This window comes from Triticum urartu, chromosome 3A (genome assembly GCF_056163025.1).
Source record: "Triticum urartu cultivar PI428250 chromosome 3A, HENAU_Tu73, whole genome shotgun sequence".
NCBI classification, from domain to species: domain Eukaryota; kingdom Viridiplantae; phylum Streptophyta; class Magnoliopsida; order Poales; family Poaceae; genus Triticum; species Triticum urartu.
In genome coordinates this window covers 545,898,679-545,921,826 of record NC_141875.1, presented here as the reverse complement: position 1 = coordinate 545,921,826, position 23,148 = coordinate 545,898,679, and positions in this window count along the sequence as shown.

Genomic DNA, 23,148 nt, shown 5'->3' with positions numbered 1-23,148 from the left:
CATCCCCAAGCTTAGGCTCTTGCCACTCCTTATTCCATAGTCCATTGAATCTTTACCCAAAACTTGAAAACTTCACAACACAAAACTTAACAGAAAACTCGTAAGCTCCGTTATTATAAGGAAATAAGATCACCACTTTTGGTACTGTTGTGAACTCATTCTTTATTTATATTGGTGTAATATCTACTGTATTCCAACTTCTCTATGGTTCATACCCTCCGATACTATATACTCATAGATTCATCAAAATAAGCAAACAACACATAGAAAACAGAATCTGTCAAAAACAGAATAGTCTGTAGTATTCTGTATCAAACGCATACTTATGGAACTCCAAAAATTCTGAAATAAATTGGTGGACCCGGGGAATTTGTCTATTAATCATCTTCAAAAAGAATCAACCTAATATCACTCTCCAGTAAAAAAAGGCAGCTAATCTCGTGAGCGCTAAAGTTTCTGTTTTTTACAGCAAGATCATAAAGACTTCACCCAAGTCTTCCCAAAGGTTCACTACACCACAGCACTACATCCCTGACAGCCAAGTTGGTTGGGAATACAAGTACTGCCAACAAACAGTCGGTCGGGAAAGAATATTGCCGACCAACCATGTCTGTTGGGGAAAGTCCAAACGGGAAAGCCATTTCCCGACCGACATATCTTCCCCGACCGACTGCTTGTCGGCTATGGAGTATCTTTCCCGACTAATAGTTTGTTGGTGCTGCCATGGGCCTTTCCCGACCAACAGTCCGTTGGTGCTGCCATGGGCCTTTCCCGACCGACTGTCTGACAGGGTTGACATGGACCTTTCCCGACCGATTTTCTGACATGGCTGACATGGACCTTTCCCGACCGACAATCTGATAGTGTAGTCTTTCCTGACCAACATTCTGTTGGGCCTGTCTTTGGCTTTTCCCGACCGACTGTTGGACAGGGTTTGTTTTGCCAGTCAACATCCAATTACCCTCACGTAGCTAGATTTCACGTTACCAACAGAATATCATTCAAGTTGCATAGTAGTTCATAACAGTAACATGGTTGCTGTCCATCAATAATAAACCAAAACCACACAATAAAAACACAAATTCATTAATTTTCACATATAGATAGTTCATCTGTTACGAACCAGTGACCATCCAAGTTTCCTATAAACTAATGCAACTAATGAAATATATCAGACATTATGGTTCATTGTCCAAGAGAAAAAATTCCTTGCATTGTTTTCTAGAATTTGTCTAAGAGGCACATCATCTGCCTTGGCTCCTTGTAGTGGGCAACTACATACCCATCCTCAGCCTTCCACCAACATCCTTCCATCATTCTCGTGCTTGAAATCAAAGCCTTCATTCTACATCTCATTGGAGAAAATCCTCCAGCTTGAACATCTGCAAGTCAAAATCCCGAGTTAATATTCTGCATTTGCTCAGCAAGCCTCCGCTGAAACTTCTCAGATAATATATTAGCAGTTACATTGCACAAACTCTAGCCTCTCTAGGTTCCCTCTTAAAAAAACAGAATAGATTGTAACATGTGGTGATAACAATGGTGGAGCGTGAATGAAATTTCAAGGGGGTGGGGGAGGCTGCAAAATGATATGATTTTGTTTTTGGAATACCAAAGTATGACCACAAGTTAGAATTTGTAGCATGTTACATATTGATCTTTTCTGCTTACCAAATACTCCCTCTGTAAAGAAATATAAGATCGTTTAGATCACTAAAGCAGTTATCTAAATGATCTTATATTTCTTTACAAGGGAGTACATTTCTAACACCAATCACATATAAAAGTTTCTCCAAAACAGAGTACTACCAAATAACAACCTTTTTCCACAGGAAGTACCAAAATACTACTTAACCACGGAGTTTGACCTTTCCATTTAGTGAAACGTTCAACCTAATTAGAACTGTTCCCAAAACGAGTCAAAATTAATAAAAAGGCAAAATCAAAAGAATCGCACTGCACTACAGTACATCAATAGGGTACCATCAGACAGCACGAGTGGAAGAGGTCAGGCAGAGTTGATGATGTTCTGCTTACCTACCCCCAATGCTCCACACCACCACACAGCGTCACAGCCTATCGTGAGCATCGCCAAAGTTGTTTACTACAGGAGACAAAAATGAGACATTGAGAAACAGCCTGGTGGGGTGTTGTGCTCGTCTCCCAAGTAAATGACCTGGGCTACAGTGAGCCAAGGTTCAGAGCAACATATCTATCAACCATCTTTTATTAATGTGTCCAATATTGAGTAGAAGGTGTACAGTAACTATCAGTAACTATGAACCTAGGGATTCTAAATAAAAATATAAAAAAAATGATCGCTTCTAGTTATTTTTGCAACTTCAGTCCGAACAAATGAACTTGACTTTCGCTTCTCCGGATCGTATTTCTTGCTCAGAAAACTATGAGGCCACCCTGATGGGAACAAGGGAGACATGAAAATATTTTGATTTCATTTGTTCATAACATTCAGATATTTAAAATATTCTAGAAACAGGGCATAAATAAGATGCTCTTCAGGTTAAATTTTAGGTTAAAGTACCGCATCCAAGCCACCCATCATTAGCGGCATATAGTTCCTAAGTTCCATCAGATTAATATACATAAAAACAGAAGCTTGTGTTCACATCATCAGAAACTAAAATCTCGAGCTTGAAATAAGTAATTGCAAGCATGTGTAGCCTCACTTTGCACACAACAATTTTCTACTCGTGCATTTCTTAGAAAGTTACAAAGTTGTGTATTATTATCTGTACCTGCAATTGGTGCTCTTGGGGAAGTATCCTACTGCCTGGATGATTTTTAGGTTGACATTTTACCTGATGAAGTGAGGCTTGAGCTGCATACATGAAGCCATTAACAAACTAACAATTGCGACTAATTAACCAAGAAAATCTGAGATTTATATCATACCCTACATGGCCCCAAATAGCTACCAGAAATTTCACACATTAAATTCAAAATCCCAGCAGATAAGCACCAGATTGCCCAACCAACCTGGTTCAAAAATATTTTGTAGTTAGCTATATTAGCAGACTGCATCATGTAATAATGTACTAGTACAAAGACAAATCTCTTGATAATACAACATCAATTATTCGTAGACTGCATCATAATACAACAACATTGGTAGAGTTCTAACAAGCTAATGTCCTAAAATGGAATCTCTTGAGAGTAATAGTGGGTAACCCCCTCATATATGATATATCCTTGTTGCTTCTAGAAAAGAAAAGGCATGGAACAAGTTGCATGTCACTTATGCAAAACAGAGAAGAAAACCTCAAAATACCTAGTTTTCATTCGGTGTATAGAGAACAAAAATTATTTAATAATATGATGCCCCATTACTTATAAATAAAAGGAATAACAGAGTGAACTGAACTATGATTACGACGTGATGACCTATGAAGTGAACTAGGATTATGTAGTGAACTGAATTAGGATTACGAAGTGATGACCTATGAAGACGAAAAGCTTATTATACCTTGGTGTTTTGAGGCCAGTAAATCCTGGTTAGTTTCAGCGATAGCAGAAACAGCAGCAAGCAGATCAACCTGGATTGCAGAGCAACGACAATGGGCCCTGCTGCTAGCTGCTGCACGGACGGCGGCAACACATAAGGTTGTGGAGGCGCATCAGTAAACTGGTTCGGGGTTGAAGGGGGCGCTGTGGTGGGCTGGGAATCCTGCAGCACAACACTCCTGGTTAAAATTCATTAACTCTCAGTGGAGTTAGAATAGTTTCAAGCAGTATTATCTCTGATAAATGAATGTACGAAACTATAAAACATTGCAACAAAGATCCTGCTATTTCCATCTTTTAACAAATACTATACATGGAATTTCGATTAAGGACATGCTATTGCAGATCAATATGCACAACATGGACATCATTTGGTCCAGAAGATATAGTAATATATCGACTTCATTTAATTAGATTTATTATGTGAGGACACTGGCAGCAGTGTAAATTGAACAGAGAAGGAAGCAGGACGTCCCCCACACCTTGCCTAACATTGCTATTTCATTTGTAGGATTTCTTCCATTAAACCTGATAACATATTTAGAAATACTTTCACAAATCTACATATATATATATATATATATATGTAGCAGAAATTGCAACAACTAATCAATGATATAACTACTGCCGTGAATCTGATTAGTACTATGTAGAATGTAGAATAACAACATAATAGTTACATGAGAAAGGAAGTAAGGAAACAAACTATGCGGAAATTAAACATGAGTGTAGGCTGGACAAAAAACATCTTCTATAATCAATATACAGTACTGATGCTTAATGATATATCAACGGAAAATATATATGGAAATGAAGAATTTTCTATGAGAAAATATGTACGTGAAGAGTACCTAGAAGGCCTGTTACATATGCTACCTTCTTCTGGAAGGTATCGAACAAACTAGTAACAAGTTAGACTTTTAAAAAAAAAACAAATACTCCTAAAGTATTTCTATGAACCTGAGAAATTTTTATCGAGAGAGCAAGAGGCCAATCGATTCTTGGATGGATTCGGGTCTAGTAAGTTACCTGCACGTCCTGCACGTTGATGGCGGGGGGCTCGTTGATGAGGAACCAGAACCTGGAGGCGTCGAGGTTGGTACCGGAGCAGATGACCCCGCTCGCCTGGAACCCAACCCTGAAAGGTTCAAGGCGAGGTAGGCGAGAGTGCTTCAGCACGGCCGCCACAGTCTTGTAGTGCAGGGCAACGTCCCTCTGCAGCAATTTGAACCCCGTCTCCCACGGGTTCTGCCCGGCGCACGCCATGACGGAGACGACGCCAGAGTTCTTGTGGTCAGGGGAGAGCAGCAGGGCAGAGGAGAGGTTTCGAGCGTGTGGGGGCAGGCGGTGTGGGCGGCAACCCAGCAGGGTCGCCCGGGAGCGGCAGAATGGCGCGGTGGCGCCCGGAGAAGCCGGCGACAGAGAACCCTTGGCGGCGCGCGTGGGGAACGAGGAAGGGGAATTAGGGATTTGGCTCCACGCTTGGTGACTTATGCGTTGGGGGGAACTTTCGCGGGCTTGGGCCAAATGTTGGCGCTAATTTTTCTGTATGCGCGCGCAGGCCCATTTGGAACAGACAGTTGGTCAGCGTTATTTGCCGACCGAGGAACAGATGTGCATGGGAGCTTTCCCGACCCACAGTTTGACAATAAATGAGTTTGTATTCCCGTCCGATGGTCTAATACTGTTCACAAGTTTTTCCAACGGACTATCTGTCACAACATTTCCCAGCCAACTGTTGGTCGGCGATAGTACCTTTTTCCAACACACGTCTGTAGGGAATGCAGTGTCGTGGTGTAGTGGTTCTACTTGGCACAAATACTAATTAAAACATAAAACCACATCTAAACAGAGGCTAGATGAATTATTTATTACTAAACAGGAACAAAAAGCAAGGAATAAAAATAAAATTGGGTTGCCTCCCAACAAGCGCTAACATTTAACGCCCCTAGCTAGGCATGATGATTTCAATGATGCTCACATAAAAGATAAGAATTGAAATATAAAGAGAGCATCATGAAGAATATGACTAACACATTTAAGTCTAACCCACTTCCTATGCATAGGGATTTTGTGAGGAAACAACTTATGAGAACAATAATCAACTAGTATAGGAAGGCAAAACAAGCATAACTTCAAAACTTTAAGCACATAGAGAGGAAACTTGATATTGTTGCAATTCCTACAAGCATATATTCCTCCCTCATAATAATTGTCAGTAGCATCATGAATGAATTCAACAATATAACCAGCACCTAAAGCATTCTTTTCATGATCTACAAGCATAGAAAATTTACTACTCTCTACATAAGCAAAATTCTTCTCAATCGGAATAGTGGGAGTATCGTAAGAGACTTGAATACTATAAATTGTTTCCACGTTAAAAGAGTAATTTTCATAAAAAGGGTAATCATAATCATGACAAGTTTTATAAATATAATCATCACTACTTTTTATAGCATAAGTGTCATCACAATAATCATCATAAGTAGCAACTTTGTTCTCATCATAATCAATTGAAACCTCTTCCGAAATAGTGGATTCATCACTAAATAAAGTCATGACCTCTCCAAATCCACTTTCATAATTATCACAATAAGATTCAACACCCTCCAAAATAGTGGGATCATTACTTCCTAAAGTTGACACTCTTCCAAACCCACTTTCATCAATATAATCATCATAAATAGGAGGCATGCTATCATCATAATAAATTTGCATATCAAAACTTGGGAGACTAAAAATATCATCTTCATTAAACATAGCAACCCCAAGCTTGGGACAAACCTTAATTGTAGCAAATATATTTTCAAACTTGTCATTCTCATCAAACATAGCATCCCCAAGCTTGGGCCTTTTCATATCATAAGCATAATCACTCTCATCATTAATAGTATGGATAGCACCAATAGTATAGCAATTATCATCATCACAATGAGTAATAGGAGCAGCATCATTTGGGAGGTACACCTTTCTACCTTTGCTTCTCCGTCTTTTCTTTTTCTTCTTCACATCATGTGTGGGTTTAACCCTCTTTTTTGAGCTCCTTGTTAATGGATTGGTTGAATAGAAAGCTCCTCCTCGTTACCTGATTCATCATCAGAAATAATAGGAGGATATTGGGAAGTCTCTTCCCTTTCATTAGTATTCTCTTCATCTTCTATTTGTTCTCTTCTCCTTATGTAATTGGCAATATAAGGATTTTCAATGCAATTCACCGCACAATACATAAAAATTTCTTCTAGGTCAAAATCAAGAAATCTATCAAGATTAAATTTTGGAATACCCTCAGTTATATGTTTCATTTCTTCATACCCCAAAGTAAGACTAAGATCTTTATGATGCTCAAGGATAATCAAGTTATCACAATTTTTGGACACGATTTGATCATGAAACAAATAGCATTGGAGCTTTAAATGACCATGTTCATTGCAAAGTTCACAAGGATGGCGATAAATATTGAATATTTCAGCACAATCATCTAGCCTTTCTTGCAACCATTTAGTTTCCAAATACTTATGCCTCTTACAAAATCTATCTTCCCTATTTGGTGTGTACTTGCAAGCTCTATGTATTCCACAAAAGTTGGCATGCTTATAAGAGACATTTTCATCATGACTAGTGCAATCATCATTAGTACTATGGATATTCAAAGAATTCATACTAACAACATTGCAATCATACCCATCATTCAAATATTTAGTTCCAAACATCCTAATGCATTCTTCCTCTAGCAATTGAGCACAATTATCGGATTCCTTATTTTTCATGGAAGATATTAAAAAGATGAAGCATATGAGGCACCCTCAATTCCATTTTTTTTGTAGTTTTCTTTTATAAACTGAACTAGTGATAAAACAAGAAACTAAAAGATTCAATTGCAAAATCTAAAGATATACCTTCAAGCACTCACCTCCCCGGCAACGGCGCCAGAAACTGCTTGATGTCTGCTACCTCTTGAGCACTGTGTTGGATTTCCTTGAAGAGGAAAGGGTGATGCAGCAAAGTAGAGTAAGTATTTCCCTCAGTTTTTGAGAACCAAGATATCAATCCAGTAGGAGGCTACGCGCGAGTCCCTCGTACCTACACAAAACAAATAGCTCAACGCAACCAACGCGATTAGGGGTTGTCAATCCCTTCACGGTCACTTACGAGAGTGAGATCTGATAGAGATGATAGATAATATTTTTGGTATTTTTGATATAAAGATGCAAAGTAAAATAAAAGGCAAAGTAAAAAAGCAAAGCAATAATAAAGTGATTGAAGATTGATATGATGAGAATAGACCCGGGGGCCATAGATTTCACTAGTGGCTTCTCTCAAGAGCATAAGTATTTCTATGGTGGGTGAACAAATTACTGTTGAGCAATTGACAGAACTGAGCATAGTTATGAGAATATCTAGGTATGATCATGTATATAGGCATCACGTCCGAGACAAGTAGACCGACTCCTGCCTGCATCTACTACTATTAATCCACTCATCGACCGCTATCCAGCATGCATCTAGAGTATTAAGTTCAAGAAAACAGAGTAACGCCTTAAGCAAGATGACATGATGTAGAGGGATAAATTCATGCAATATGATAAAAAAACCATCTTGTTATCCTCGATGGCAGCAATACAATACGTGCCTTGCTGCCCCTACTGTCACTGGGAAAGGACACCGCAAGATTGAACCCAAAGCTAAGCACTTCTCCCATTGCAAGAAAAACCAATCTAGTAGGCCAAACCAAACTGATAATTCGAAGAGACTTGCAAAGATAACCAATCATACATAAAAGAATTTAGAGAAGATTCAAATATTGTTCATAGATAATCTTGATCATAAACCCACAATTCATCGATCTCAACAAACACACCGCAAAAAGAAGATTACATCGAATAGATCTCCACGAGAGAGGGGGAGAACATTGTATTGAGGTCCAAAAAGAGAGAATAAGCCATCTAGCTACTAACTATGGACCCGAAGGTCTGAGGTAAACTACTCACACTTCATCGGAGGGGCTATCACTAGTAGAAAACAGGGCTATGGTCCAGGCCAGCTTAGCCCATTAGTCCCGGTTCAGTCTAGAACCGGGACTAATGTGAGCATTGGTCCCGGTTCGTGCGGCTAAGGCATTAGTCCCGGTTCATCTAGACCTTTTGGTCCCAGTTGGTGGGATGAACCGGGACCAATAGACCTTGTGGACCGCCTTTTCAGTTTTAAAAAAAATAAAAGAAAATGATGGAAATGTCAAAAAAATAAAAGAAAATAAGTTTCACATGTGATATGTGGTCTAGTTGTTGGGAAAATTTACAAATATGAATTTCGACTTTATTTACAAAATCTCTCTGGAATTTGTAAAATGGGCATAATTTTTGCATACGAACTCGGATGAAAAAGCTTTTTATATGAAAAATCATCTACTCGAAAAGTTACATCTGATGGAGACGGCCTATGGCCAGTTTGCAAATTTCTAGAATCCTCAGATTCCAAAAGGAAAAAAAGTTATGCTCAAATTTCAGTTTTTTTAAATTTTCAGTAAATCTGGTCAAACTATGGTCAAACTACTTATTCAAGAAGTATTAGTGTTACTAAATACTGGTCCAAGAATATTAGTGTTATTAAATAATTATTTCACCTTTTTTGAATTTTGGTCAAATCTGGTCAAACTATGGTCAAACTATGGTCAAACAATGGTCAAACTACTTATTCAAAAATATTAGTGTTACTAAAAAATTATTGTTTTTTAGAACAATAGTTTTAAACTCAAACAGTGAAATATGTGACTTCATGTTCAAGCTAAATTCCTGAGGGTTAATAGGATTGACATCTTACTATTGTCAGGAAAACAACAAGTGCAGACTTGGAAACGAGGGAGAATAGAACCCGGAAGTTAAGCGTGCTCAGGCTGGAGTAGTGAGAGGATGGGTGACCGTTCGGGAAGTGAGATGATTTGGAATGATGAGGGGTGATTAGAGATTAAATTGAGTAGTGATGAGGGGTGATTAGAGATTAGAGGTTAAAACAATTCAGAAATTTGAAAATAAAAAAAATTCAAAAAAAATTTCAAAAAAAAATTCAGGAAATTTCCTTTAGTACCGGTTGGTGTTACCAACCGGGACTAAAGGTGGACCGGCCACGTGGAGGGCCTTTAGTCCCGGTTCTGGATTGAACCAGGACTAAAGGGTCAGGGCATTAGTACCGACACTTTAGTCCCGGTTCCAGAACCGGGACTAAAGGCCCTTACGAACCGGGACTAAAAGCCCTTTTTCTACCAGTGTATGGTGATGATGTAGAAGCCCTCCATGGTGGATTCCCCTTCCGGCGGAGCTCTGGAACAGGCCCCAAGATGGGATCTCGTGGGTACAGAAGGTTGCGGCGGTGGAATTAGGTTTTTGGCTCCGTATCTGATCGTTTAGTGGTACGTAGGTATATATAGGAGGAAGGAGTACGTCAGTGGAGCTTTAGGGGGGACACGAGGCAGGGGGGCGCGCCCTAGGGGGGCGCCCTCCACCCTCGTGGCCGCCTCCCTCATGTCTTGACGGAGGGTCCAAGTCTCCCGGATCATATTTGTTGAGAAAATCACGTTCCCGAAGGTTTCATTCCGTTTGGACTCCGTTTGATATTCCATTTCTTCGAAACACTGAAATAGGCAAAAAAACAGCAATTCTGGGCTGGGCCTCCGGTTAATAGGTTAGTCCCAAAAGTAATATAAAAGTGGAAAATAAAGCCCAATATGGTCCAAAACAGTAGATAATATAGCATGGAGCAATCAAAAATTATAGATACGTTGGAGACGTATCAGGCATCCCCAAGCTTAATTCCTGCTCGTCCTCGAGTAGGTAAATGATAAAAAAGAATTTTTGATGAGGAGTGCTACTTGGCATAATTTCAATGTAATTCTTCTTAATTGTGGTATGAATATTTAGATCCTAAAGATTGAAGATAAAAGTTCATATTGACATAAAAATAATAATACTTCAAGCATATTAACAAAGCAATTATGTCTTCTCAAAATAACATGGCCAAAGAAAGTTATCCCTACAAAATCATATAGTATGGCTATGCTCTATCTTCACCACACAAAGTATTTAAATCATGCACAACCCTGGTGACAAGCCAAGCAATTGTTTCATACTTTTGACATTTTCAAAACTTTTTCAATCTTCACGCAATACATGAGCGTGAGCCATGGATATAGCACTATATGTGGAATAGAATGGTGGTTGTGGAGAAGACAAAAAGAGGGGAAGATAGTCTCACATCAACTAGGCGTATCAACGGGCTATGGAGATGCCCATCAAGAGATATCAATGTGAGTGAGTAGGGATTGCCATGCAACAGATGCACTAGAGCTATAAGTATATGAAAGCTCAACAAAAGAAACTAAGTGGGTGTGCATCCAACTCGCTTGCTCACGAAGACCTAGGGCAATTTGAGGAAGCCCATCATTGGAATATACAAACCAAGTTCTATAATGAAAAATTCCCACTAGTATATGAAAGTGACAAAATGAGAGACTCTCTATCATGAAGATCATGGTGCTACTTTGAAGCACAAGTGTGGTAAAAGGATAGTAACATTATCCCTTCTCTCTTTTTCTCTCTTTTTCTTTTTATTTGGGCCTTTTCTCTTTTTTTATGGCCTCTTTTTTCCTTTTTTTATTTTTTTTATTTTTCGTCCGGAGTCTCATCCCGACTTGTGGGGGAATCATAGTCTCCATCATCCTTTCCTCACTTGGGACAATGCTCTAAAAATTATGATCATCACACTTTTATTTTTCTTACAACTCAACAATTACAACTTGATACTTAGAAAAAATATGACTTTATATGAATGCCTCCGGCGGTGTACCGGGATATGCAATGAATCAAGAGTGACATGTATGAAAGAATTATGAATGGCTGCTTTGCCACAAATACGATGTCAACTACATGATCATGCTAGCAATATGACAATTTTGGAGCGTGTCATAATAAACGGAACGGTGGAAAGTTGCATGGCAATATATCTCGGAATGGCTATGGAAATGCCATGATAGGTAGGTATGGTGGCTGTTTTGAGGAAGGTATATGGTGGGTGTATGATACCGGCGAAAAGTGCGCAGTATTAGAGAGGCTAGCAATGGTGGAAGGAAGGAAAAGTGCGTATAATCCATGGACTCAACATTAGTCATAAAAAAACTCATATACTTATTGCAAAAATCTAGAAGTTATCAAAGCAAAGTATTACGCGCATGCTCCTAGGGGGATAGATTGGTAGGAAAAGACCATCGCTCGTCCCCGACTGCCACTCATAAGGAAGACAATCAATAAAAATCATGCTCTGACTTCATCACATAACGGTTCACCATACGTGCATGCTACGGAAATCACAAACTTTAACACAAGTATTTCTCAAATTCACAACTACTCAACTAGCATAACTCTAATATCACCATCTTCATATCTCAAAACAATTATCAAGCATCAAACTTTTATTAGTATTCAACGCACTCAAAAGAAATTTTTACAAACCTTGAATACCAAGCATATTATTATTAAGAAAATTACCATGCTATTTAAGTCTCTCAAAATAATCTAAGTGAAGCATGAGAGATCAATAGTTTCTATAAAACAAATCCACCACCGTGCTCTAAAAGATATAAGTGAAGCACTAGAGCAAAACTATATGGCTCAAAAGGTATAAGTGAAGCACATAGAGTATTCTAAGAAATTCCAAGCTCTTGCCACTCCTTGTTCCATAATCCATCAAAAGATTTCACCCAAAACTTGAAAACTTCACAACACAAAACTCAACAGAAATCTCGTAAGCTCCGTTAGCGAAAGAAAAAACAAAAGACCACTTCAAGGTACTCTAATGAACTAATTCTTTATTTATATTGGTGTTAAACCTACTGTATTCCAACTTCTCTATGGATTATAAACTATTTTACTAGCCATAGACTCATCAAAATAAGCAAACAACATACGAAAAACGGAATCTGTCAAAAACAGAACAGTCTGTAGTAATCTGTAACTAACGCAAACTTCTGGAACTCCAAAAAATCATCCAAAATAGGACGACCTAGGAAATTTGTTTATTGATCAGCATCAATTGGAATCAGTATTTTATCACGTTCTGGTGATTTTTAACAATTCTGGCACTAAGCGCAAAGTTTCTGGAAATTACAGCAAGATCAAATAACTATCATCCAAGAAGATCTTATAGGTTTAACTTAGCACAAACACTAATTAAAAGATAAAGCCACATCTAAACAGAAGGTATATGGATTATTTATTCCTAAACAGAAGCAAAAATAAAATAAGAACTAAAATAAAATTGGGTTGCCTCCCAACAAGCGCTATCGTTTAACGCCCCTAGCTAGGCATTGATAATTAATGATGCTCGCATGAAAGACAAGAATTGAAGCACAAAAAATAGCATCATAAAACACGTGACAAACACATATAAGTCTAACATACTTCCTATGCATAGGCATTTTATAAGCAAACAAATTATCATAGCAAGCAAAAATTAGCATATGCAAGGAAGAAGAAGAAAGAGATGATAGCAATCTCAACATGACGAGAGGTAATTTAGTAACATGAAAATTCCTACAACCATATTTTCCTCTCTCATAATAATTACATGTAGTATTAAAAGAAAATTCAACAATATAGCTATCACATAAAATTTTCTCTACATGATCCACATGCATGCAAAGTTGACACTCTTCCGAAATAGTGGGATTATCATTAACTAAAGTCATGACCTCTCCAAACCCACTTTTATCAAAAATACCATAAGATTGAATATTCTCCAAATATGTGGGATATAAAGTTGACACGCTTCCAAACCCACTTTCAATATTATTGCAAACACTATTATCAATCTCATGTTCATCATGGGGCTTAAATAAATTTTCAAGATCATAAGAAGAATCACCCCGATCATGATCATTGCAACAAGTAGCAGACATAGCAAAATTAGCATCGCCAAGCTTAGGGTTCTGCATATCATTAGCATAATTCACATCAATAGAATTTATAGTAACATCATTGCAATCATGCTTTTTATTCAAAGATCTACCGTGAATCACTTTATAAAGCACTTCATCACAAATTTTAGATTCACAAATTTCAAGCAAAACCTCATAAAGATAATCTAGTGCACTCAACTCACTAGCAATAGGTTCATCATAATTGGATCTCTTAAAGAGATTGGCAAGCGGATGAGGATCCATAAACTTTTAGCAAGCGAAGATGCAAGCAAAAAGAAGGCACATGGTAACACAAGAGGCAAGCGAAAAGAGGCGAACGGAAAGAGATGGCGAATAAAACGGCAAGGGTGAAGTGGGGGAGAGGAAAACGAGAGGCAAATGGCAAATAATGTAATGCGAGGGATAAGGGTTTGTGATGGGTACTTGGTATGTTGACTTTTGCGTAGACTCCTCGGCAACGGCGCCAGAAATGGCTCGTTGACGGGAGTCCAAATCTTCACTTGACCTTGCGTAAGCCTCCCTGGCAACGGCGCCAGAAATCTTCCTGCTACCTCTTGAGCATTGCGTTGGATTTCCTTGAAGAGGAAAGGGTGATGCAGCAGAGTAGAGTAAGTATTTCCCTCAGTTTTTGAGAACCAAGGTATCAATCCAGTAGGAGGCTACGCACGAGTCCCTCGTACCTACACAAAACAAATATCTCAATGCAACCAACGCGATTAGGGGTTGTCAATCCCTTCACGGTCACTTACTAAAAGTGCGTTATATCGACTAGAGGGGGGTGAATAGGCGATTTTTATGGAAGTCTTCAAAACGTGGAAGTTATGAAGACAAATAGTAGAGATATGCCTATTACCATGCAGCGGAAGTTAGACTACACTAGGCAAGCCATGGTCAAGTATCAACAGAGTGAAAGCACAGTGACAAATAGCTGTAGTGTAATTAGGATCAAGTAGGAAGATACTATGAAGCCAAACAGATCATACACTCATGTTGTGAAGACAAAAGATAGAACAGACACGCAATGGCTTCACAATGAGTGATCAGTAAGTAAAAGGAAGTGAAGATGAAACCAGTGACTCGTTGAAGACAATGATGTGTTGGACCAGTTCCAGTTGCTGTGACAACTGTACGTCTGGTTGGAGCGGCTAGGTATTTAAACCTTAAGACACACAGTCCCAGACACCCAGTCCTGAACACGCAGCTCAGGACACCAAGTCCTCACCGTATTCTCCTTGAGCTAAGGTCACATAGTCCTCGCCCAATCACTCTGGTAAGTCTTCAAGGTAGACTCCCAAACCTTCATAGACTTCGTTCACTGGCAATCCACAATGTCTCTTGGATGCTCTGAACGCGACGCCTAACCGTCTGGGGATGCACAGTCCTCAAGTGTAATAAGTCTTCAGATCACACAGACAAGAAGACTTAAGTGATGCCCAATGTTCTCTGGCTCTAGGTGGTTAGGGCTTTATCCTCACAAGGAATTTTCTCTCAAAGGCTTCGAGGTGGGTTGCTCTCAAACGACAAAAGCCGTGCACTGAAATCTGAGCAGCCAACCGTTTATGGTTGTAGGGGGTGGGCTATTTATAGCCACTTGGCAACCCGGCCTGATTTGTCTGAAATGACCCTGGGTCACTAAGGAACTGACACGTGTCTCAACGGTCAGATTTCAAACTCTCATGGCAACTTTACTTGGGCTACAAGCAAAGCTGACTTGTCCGGCTCTGGACAAGATTCGCTCTCATTGTCTTCACCCGAAGACATAGGTTTTTGGTTTAGGCATCACTTCAGTCATTCTGACTGGTTCTCATGGACCCCACTTAACAGTACGGTGGTTCCTATGACTCAACACAAAAGAAAAAGAACTACGAAAGATCTAAGTCTTCGAGCTCCATAGGCTTCATAACGTGTCTTCATTTGTCATAGTCTTCAATGTGAATATCTTCATATACCACCTTTGACTTCAATGTCTTCATACATTTTTAGGGGTCATCTCTGGTAGTAAAACCGAATCAATGAGGGACTTCTACCTGTGTTATCCTGCAATTCTCACAAACACATTAGTCCCTCAACTAGGTTTGTCGTCAATACTCCAAAACCAACTAGGGGTGGCACTAGATGCACTTACAATCTCCCCCTTTTTGGTGATTGATGACAAACTAGTTGAAGTTTTCAACGGGGAATATAGTCTGTGAAATTGTAAAGGATAAGGAATTGTCTTCATAAGTTGCAAGGGCTCCCCCTGAAGATGTGCATATAAGTTAATTTGCTTTTGGAATGCAAATGCACATGGCAGGTTGTACTTGTGGAGATCCACTTCAGCTTATGATGACAATCCACTATGCATGTGAAAGTATATGAAGATAATGACATGCATAATGGAAAATGGACGTCTGCGGAATGAGATAAGTGCGGAATTTATCGTCGCACATGCAGAATTTATCTTCGCAAAATAGGGTGGCAAACAAGTAGCAGACGACCATCTGGTTTAAGTGTTACGACTCATAAGAATCAAATGTAGCAAAAAAAACAAGAGTTGTAAGCACGAAGCAAAATATAAGGCACCCGCCCATATGAACCCGCTTGAAGACTATCAATCTCATATGCTTCTCCCCCTTTTGTCAGTAATGACCAAAAAGGTTTGAAGACATAGAGTCTCTACTCGTTTCCATGAGGAGTAGATGAAGTAGCAGGGTTGTTGGTGTTGTTTGTTGGTGCAGAAAAGCTTGGAGGTGCTGAAGCAGGTGGCAGTGAGGTAGCACCGTCTTCTTCCTCAATGATTCTGGCAGTGACTATGGCAGCAGAGGAAGAAAACTCAGAGTCTTCAAGAGATGGAGTCCCCAGCAGCACAGCTCTTCGAGGAGATGTGGAGTCAAACTTGAATCTCTCAGTGAAGCCATCCTCTTGAAGATCAGCTTCAGAAAGCATCATCGTTAGCCCTTTCCATGTGCGGCGACAGGTTTCATGGGCAACGAAAGTGTTCTTGGTGGCAAGATTTCGGATGCGATTTACATCCACCAAGAGGCTCTTCATCTGTCTCTTCAACCAGTCATGATGCCTATCCTGCTTTTGATGAAGGGTCACAAGAAGCTCTCGGTCGTTGAGAACACGAGTGTGCTTCTTGGGTCTTGAAGCAGTGGCACTGTCAGTGGCTTCAGTTGAAGCAGGGTGTGGTGCACGTGTAGTGCCAGCCAAAGGATACACCCTGGAGATGGCTTCAACACCTTCAACGTTCTGAGTGAAGCTCTGGTGTTCTGCATTCTGAAGACTCAAAGGTTGCTTGGCGGGCTCAGGATATATAGCTTCAGCAGAGGTATCCACATCTGGCAAGAAGATCCGATGGTTGCGGGCTGAGGGCTGATATGAGATCGCAAAGTGAAGCTTGATCAGTCTCATTACCCAAGGAGCATAGAACTTCAAATCAAGTAAATTTGAGCCTGATGCAGCAAGTTGGCGTATGAAGAAGTCCTGTGCGTTGAAGCATTTGCCATGAAGGATACAAAATATCAGAGTCTTCATTGCACCCTCGATCTTGGCATTTGGAGAGTGCCCTTTGATAGGCCAGAGAGTCCGCCAGATAATGTGATAGATGGTTCTGGGCAGGTACTCAAAGTCTTCAACGAAGAACTCTGTTGGATAAGGAGCATCGTGGGGCAATGGCTTCATCATGGAGAGCATCTGACTCATATTCGGTTCAGGCCTCTGGAATATGCTCTCAAGAGCTTCAGTGTGTAGTGGACAGCCTTCCTCGAAGAATTCGCCAGGAGTGGGCAGGCCGGTGAGCTCAATGATATCAAATGCATTGGCTTCGTGATGGACATTGCCGATCATCCACTCCAGGGCCCAAGTCTTCGGATCTCTGTTGTATCCTTTGATGTGGAGGGTGGCATAGAATTGCAGCAGAAGCTCTTCATTCCAGTGCTCTTCATTAGTTACAAACTGTAGCAGACCCACTTGCTTGAAGAAATCCAACGCTTCCTCTAAACAGGGCAGACCAGCAATGGCTTCAACATCAAGGCGCTTGTGCGGGAAGATGTGACCTTGGTTGTATAGGATGCATGAATAGTAGTTGCGCTGAGGATAGCTCCAGAACCTATCTGATGAAATCCTTTCCCTTGAATAGGGGTTCTTGGAGCTATTGAAGAACGTATTATCTGCCTTGAAGCTATTGATGTTAAAGGAGCCAGGTGCTGATGCAGGACCTGGGAACCTCGGCAGCCTTGGGCTGGCTTCTGGACATGAGGCATGTGCTCAACATGGTAATCAAATTGAGGACCTGCAGCAGACTCAGGAACAGAAGTGTCTGGATCAGTAGCTTCGCTGTCCTCTGAAGCTTTTGGTGGGGAGGGCTCCACATTGGCTTCAGTGTTGGTTGTGGCAGCTTCAATATTTTCAGCCTCCGCTTGACTAGCTGGAGGGTCGGTCACAAGCACGTTCTCCTGGAGAACTGCTTCTTGGTGGAGCATAGGAGTGGGCTCTTGTGGTGCTTCTTCTGCGGCTGATGCAGCCGGAATGTCTTCAGCATAGACTTGAGGCCTTGGACCTTTGCGAAGCCTGCAGAATGCAGACGATGCCTGTGGGGTTGGAGTGGGCTGGGCCTCATTGTCTTCTTCCTCTTGTGGGCGATCCGCCCATGAAGCATCCTGTGCAATTGGCGTCAATGGACGACCAATGCTGATGAGTTCGCTGTGTTCCAACTGAGGAAGGGCTGCATCATCTTCTACATTGTCATGATGACCAATGTCTTCAGCAGCGATGGGATCAGCTGCTGGAATGTCTTCAGGAACAGGAGCCTCTGTGGAAGCAGGCTCATGCACCGTCAGTTGACGTTCTGCGTCAGGGTGAACCATAGAAATAGGTTCAACTATCAAGGGCTCTGTGGGAGCAGCCCGAGATTTCTTGGTCTTTCTCTTTTTCTTGCTGGGGGCAGTAGGAGAGGCTTCAGAGCTTTTCCTCTTCCTGGCTTCAGCCTCAGCAGTTCTTGTCTTCTTGAGCTCTGAAGCTGTTGACCGGCTCTTTGGCTTCGAGCCAGTCGTTGCAGTTGGGAAGACAAGCGGAACTGCTTCCTGCCTTGGTGCCTCTGGTTCAGCTGGAACAGTCTTCTTCTTTTTCTTTGCGGCCATCTTGGGGTCGATGCCAGGACGCCCAAGTGCCTTGCGCTTCTCAGCCTCATTGTAGGCTTGCACACATCTGTCAGCCAGAGACTTCATCCGCTCACGTGAACCCTAAGCTTCTGCACGCTTCTTCAGAAAGTTTTCCTTTAGCTCATGCAACATGATCTTGAAGCTCTTCACTTCTTGCACGCTGAGCTTGGCCATATGCTTCTTGAACTGAGCCTTTTCATGATCAATTTTTTGCTTCAGTTCAACAATGCGCTGGGCAATTGCAAGTTCTGAAGCAATAGCGCCTTGGAAGGCGACGCTGAGGCCAACGGGCAGCTGCAGATCTTCGAAGCTGATGTTTGGTGTGGCAAACCATTCATCGATGAAGTTGTGGATGATGGCGACATCAAAGAGAGGCAAATTGTTGAAGATTTCAGCTTCTTCTTTGCTCTTGATGAGCTGCTCGAGAGCGTCATCTCCAAAATCTTCATCACTTGACAGATCAATGGCTTCGCTGCGCAGAATGGCAGCAGCTGTGAGCTCTTTGCCGGTGTGTGGCTGAGGCATCTTGGCCTTCTGGAGCTTGGAGACGCGGGATACGTCTTTAGACTGCACACTGTCTTCAGGAGGTGCAGTTGCCAATGGCTTCGCCCTTGAGATTTTTGGTGAAGGGGCCGGCTTTGAAGCTTTTGGCTTCTTCGACTGCTTTGGCTTCGGTACAGCAGAAGCTTCATCAGACTCAGAGTCAGCTGGAGGGTCATTCACGGCAGTCCCTTGGACTAAGATGCGGGTGATGAGGCCCTCAAGGTTGGCATACGGACCGATGATATTGGGTTCTGCGTCGCGTGTGCCATCTGCCCTTGGTGCGGAGGGACCAGGGTTGAAGTCTAACCCCAACTTCTTCTTGTTCTGCTTCGCTGAGTTTTGGGCAAACTGGAAGTTGTGCTTGAACAGATTGTCGTCATGACACCAGAGTAGTGACGACGGATGTGCTTCAGCAGGCTGTGGTCCTCGGACCATGCATGGGTAGAAGCCTTGAGCAATGGCTTCATCTCTGGTCCTGGGTATGAGGTTCTTGTAAAGGATGTTCCCCCACGGTCTCTTGATGGCACTTTTCTCAGCATACTCCTGGGTGACGAAGCTGTAACGCCCTCGATGCGGCTATAGCTCCCACGTGTCGAGGCACGACTTAGAGACATAACCGCATTGAAAGCAATGTCGCAAGTCAGGCAAGCATTACAACATCCCATGTAATACATAATAAAAGGGGGAGATACATAGTTGGCTTACACTCGCCACGTCACATCAGAGTACATAAATAACATCCATCAGACAGACACTCATGGCCCGACTACGGCGCCAAAATAGAAAAGAACCCAACATGCGACAAGGCCCTGAATCAAACCCCAACTAGGCACCACTACTGATCATCGGGAAAGGAAACATAATAACGCTGAGAGTCCTCGTCGAACTCCCACTTGAGCTCGTACTCGTCACCTGGAGCGGAATCGCCTGGACCTGCATCTGGAGTTGTAGTATCTGTGAGTCACAGGGACTCAGCAATCTCGCACCCTCGCGATCAAGACTATTTAAGCTTATAGGAATGGATTCGGCAAATATATGTGGAACTGCAGCAAGCGACTAGCATATGGTGGCTAACTTATCCGCAAAAGAGAGCGAGGGGAGGAGGCAAGGCACGAGCGATAACCTAGAGGAACAACCTGCGCAAGCATAACTCCAACACCGTGTCCACTTCCCGGACTCCGCCGAGAAGAGGCCATCACGGTAACACACTCAATTGATTCATTTTAAATTAATTAAGGTTTAAGTTATCTACAACCGGACATTAACAAATTCCCATCTGCCCATAACCGCGGGCACGGCTTTCGAAAGTTCAATCCCTGCAGGGGAGTCCCAACTTAGCCCATGACAAGCTCTCACGGTCAACGAAGGAATAGACCTCCACCCGAGACACACCGATCAGACTCGGCAACCCGGTACAACAAGACAATTCGACAGGTTAAAACAAGACCAGCAACACCGCCCGAATGTGCCGACAAATCCCGATAGGAGCTGGACATATATCTTTCTCAGGGCACACTCAGATGAGCGTTCCATACAACTAAACCAAACCCCGAGTTTCCCCGAGGGGGCGCTGCACAGGACTCTAGTTTGGACCAACACTCAGAGGAGCACTGGCCCGGGGGGGTTAAAATAAGATGACCCTTGAGTCTGCAGAACCCAAGGGAAAGGAAAAGGCTAGGTGGCAAATGGTAAGACCAATGTTGGGCATTGCTGGAAAAGCTTTAGTCAAGGCGAACTATCAAGGGGTTCCCATTATAACCCAACCGCGTAAGGAACGCAAAAATCCGGGAACATAACACCGATATGACGGAAACTAGGGCGGCAAGAGTGGAACAAAACACTAGGCGAGAGGCCGAGCCTTCCACCCTTTACCAAGTATATAGATGCATTAAGATAACATGGCAATATAATGATATCCCCAACAAGTAAACAATTGATGTTCCAACAAGGAATGGCCTGCAATCTTCACCTGCAACTAGCAACGCTATAAGAGGGGCTGAGCAAAGCGGTAACATAGCCAATCAACGGTTTGCTAGGACAAGGTGGGTTAGAGTTTGACATGGCAATTAGGAGGCTGACAAGCAAAAGGTAGGCATCGTAGCATTGGCATAGCAAGAGCGAGCAAACTAGCATAGCAAAGATAGTAGTGATTTCGAGGGTATGATCATCTTGCCTGCACAGTTGTCAGAGTTGACTGGATCCTCACAAGCAAACTCAACGGGATCCTCGGTAGCGAACTCGTCTCCCGGCTCTACCCAAACAAGACAAACAAGCAACAAGGATACAATCAACCACGTGCAAGACAAAGCAATATGATAAAATGATGATATGCTATGTGGGATGCGATGCGGGATGCAAAATGCAAGATATAACAGGAAATGCATGAACCTGGCATCAACCTGGAATTCCAAGTGTGCCATTGGATAGAGGGGATGAAATCACTTGAAAACGATATAAAGATCATTGGAATCGGAGTTACGGTTTGGAAATGGCAAGCGATTTAAGATATGACACCGGTCTGCAATTTACAGCAAGTAGGCATCTAAATGCAACGGAATGAACATGCTACAGCCACCAACCATGACAACAAAATACATGGCAGGGATGCACACAAGATGCTAGCACTGAGCCACGGCCAATTCATCCATTATGAGGTTCAAACAAGCATGGCAAAAACGAAAATGCAAAACAGATTCCAGACTTAGTGAAATTAACACTAGTCTGAAATTTCAGATCACGAAGCCCTCTTCGGAGCAGCAAAACAACATTAAACAGGACCTGAACATGACAAGTAAGAACATGGCATGGAGCTACTCAACAAGGTTAACAAAAGTCCCAAAGTGACCTGGGGCCAAAAGGGATCACAAAATATATTAACGGGCACACGAACATAGCTAAAACACAATCAGTTTTCAGACTTAGTGAAAACTGAGACATGCTGAAATATACTCACGAAGGCATGTAAACGAGCTCGATGCACTCACTACGGTGCAATTCATGGCAAGGCAATCATACACCCATAAAGAAGGCACAAAATACAAGCTAGACATGGCAAGAACAATGGCATAGCATGCACGGATCAACTACAACAACGCCGGCAAAATCGCAAACGAGTTGATGATCTGTCCAGATTCACCACGAAGCAAAAGTAGAGCTCGATTGACTCAAGCTAGGGTGCTCCATAATTGCAAACAAAGACATGGATGGATAGAGCATAACATGATTAACAAAACTCCTTTACTGATCATCCTCAAAAGAGTCACGGATCACTAGGAAACAAGCTGAATATATGGCATCATGAACTAAAATATTCCAGACTTAGTGAAAGCAAGTAAGTCCCTGAAAACAGATTTACCGGGTGCCTCACTTTGCAAGCTTGCACAAGTCACCACACACATCCTAAAAATGCATGGGTTGCACCTCTGGAAAGAAGACAAAATGCTTAACAAAACATATGAAGGACTCACAGGCATATCATGCACACAATAATCATGGCAAAAATGACAAAAGTCTAAGATGAACTAGCAGATCTGACAATTAACTCACGAAGCCTCCTTCTAACAGCATTTTGGGCATCAAGATGAGCTCAAATGAAAATGATGCAATGTAATGAAATGATTTACTCGTCGAGACGAAGATTTTGATATACTATAAGTCCAAAACGGAGTTACGGATGCGGAGATATCATCGGTCAAAGTATGCATAAAAGATTAAGGGGGAGAGGGAAAAGTCAACCGTAGGGTTTTTTTTTTAGATCTCAGATCTGGACCGGTTACTGTTCACGGGCACTGTTCATGGCACGGAAAACGATGATGGCCGGCCGGAGTTCGTCGGAGGAGAGGCCGGCCGGTGAGGGGCGACGGATCCGGCGACGAGGGGTGGCGGCGGAGCGGCGTGGGGCGGCGAGGTGGCCGGTGGGGTCCGGCCGCGGTCGCCGGGGCGGCGAGGGCGCGCGGTGGTGCGCGGCGCCGGCGG